The sequence below is a fragment of the Montipora capricornis genome, chromosome 2 (assembly GCF_036669925.1).
Source record: "Montipora capricornis isolate CH-2021 chromosome 2, ASM3666992v2, whole genome shotgun sequence".
NCBI lineage: Eukaryota > Metazoa > Cnidaria > Anthozoa > Scleractinia > Acroporidae > Montipora > Montipora capricornis.
In genome coordinates this window covers 17,482,891-17,484,833 of record NC_090884.1, presented here as the reverse complement: position 1 = coordinate 17,484,833, position 1,943 = coordinate 17,482,891, and the positions used below count along the sequence as shown (strand labels likewise).

General features: G+C 40.9%; 1 long non-coding RNA gene across 1 annotated transcript in view; it reads right to left on the bottom strand.

Annotated features, from left to right (window-relative positions):
- Positions 1-860: 860 nt before the first annotated feature.
- LOC138037838 (uncharacterized) overlaps positions 861-1,943 on the bottom strand; it is a 1,512-nt gene continuing 429 nt past the window's right edge. The window contains exon 2 of the long non-coding RNA XR_011130119.1: positions 861-1,103. This is a non-coding gene — a long non-coding RNA (uncharacterized lncRNA). The remainder of the gene's footprint in view (positions 1,104-1,943) is intronic.

The window sequence follows — 1,943 nt, the reverse complement described above, 5'->3', positions numbered from 1 at the left end:
CCTCAAAGAGTCCAGTATCTTCACATACACGATTTTTCTAAGTCTCTCACCATTTCCAACAATCAGTTCGACCTTTCCAGAAACGGCTCGTCACGACCCCTCAACATTTTCAGGCGGCTTCACCGCCTCGACTATCTTCACAAATACACGATTTTTTTCTAAGTCTCTCACAACCTGACATTTCCAAAAGTGGGATCGACTTTTCAAATGACGGCTCGTCACGAACTAGACGGGTCGTCACGACCCTTCAACATTTTCAGCCGGCCTCACCGCCTCCACTATCTTCACAAATACACGATGATTTTTTTCACCTGACATTTCCAAAAGTCGGGTCGACTTTTCAAATGACGGAACGTCAAGAACTAGACAGGTCCTTACGACCCGTCACCATTTTCAGAAATTTCCCCCAACCTTCTTTAAAATAGCAACTTCCTGTTACTTTACTTCCACAAACACTACGACCCGACTTACGCTTGACGGGTCGTCTTCACCAAAAAGTCGACCCGACTCAGTTCGTGTGTATTGGACAACCCTCTTCGAGATCGTAAAACTGTTCTAAGAATTTCGGTTCTACGTTGCCAGACAGCTACAGATATCTTTACTAAAATGATTACCTAAAAGATTCGCAACCACGGAAAAGTAGTCCTTTACGTTTTCGGAAGCCGGTATTTTTGCAATTTTTGGCACTTAAAAGGTCACTTAACAGTTTCGGATGAGCAAAATTTTTTTTCGGGGGAAACTGTCTAGTTTCCACTTTGCATAATGTGAGGCCTTCATAATGTTCCTCCAATTCCTCTTTGAAGCAAGGACAAAAACACGCAATTAAACAAGGAATGCGGCAATCCTCCGCCTCCACCATATTCAACGACACTGAAATTATTATTTTATTTCTCGAGATCTACATTCTTTACATAGTTTTGTTTATAAGCTACGTTATAAACTGCTCGTTTTCTCATCCGTTACAGGTACATGGTCAACTGATGATCGGTCTGGTGGTGTCAGTTCAAGTAATTAGTATCTTGGTTCCTCTTGTGGGCCAATTCACAGCCCAAGTTCCTTGCCACAGCGCAGACACTCCGGCGACCTTCCTCTACCACTGCTTTCTGCAAAAGCAAGCATATATATCAGCTCTATGATTGATTGAAACCGGCGGCTGAACATATAGGGGCACCCAACGAGAATATAGTTCAAAATCACTTAAACATAGCATTGCCAAACGTATTTTAGTATTTAAACGGTAGATATAGCCATATGCCCTAAAAATTTTTCATCTGTTCGGATTTCCTAGCTGAAAGTCTAGTGATCCCAAAATTATAGGGATCAAAACTTGCCTTTTCAAAAATTTTACCCAGAAAAAAGGCTCCCAAAAATTCTAGGTGACCTTATTAGAGTAAAAATCCGTTAAAAATGGGCAATTATACCATTTTTCAGATGTTCGAAAATCCTAGGAGAGGCAGGCAAGCAAGAAAATTTACAACAAATGTTCCGAAAATTCTAGATCTCAAATCGTCTTCCGAACAGATATTTTCCGAAAATTGACGCAGGGTGCCCCTGAACATACAATTATATTTTTACTGCTGTTGCAGTAGCCGTTATTAAAGTCGCATGTAGACAAAAAGCGATGGCCCTTTACTTTTGCAGCTCAGTCTGATGGACATTTTACACATTTAGAACCATTGTCTGATACAAAATAATACTAGAAAATATCGCTTTTGACAAAGCTCGCAACCCAATTGACTTGCTCAACCGGTGGACATCTCAACTGTGCGTTCACGGCTTGGAAGTTCTCAACACATTTAAACACGCTATTTTCACACTGGTCCATACAGTCAAGCAAAGTTCCCTGTTCACCGACCGTCTATCTTATGAAATTATGGTGAGGAAGAAGTGCACTTAGACTTGGTCAATTCAAAATGGAAGACTTTGTGAAAATGACCCATACA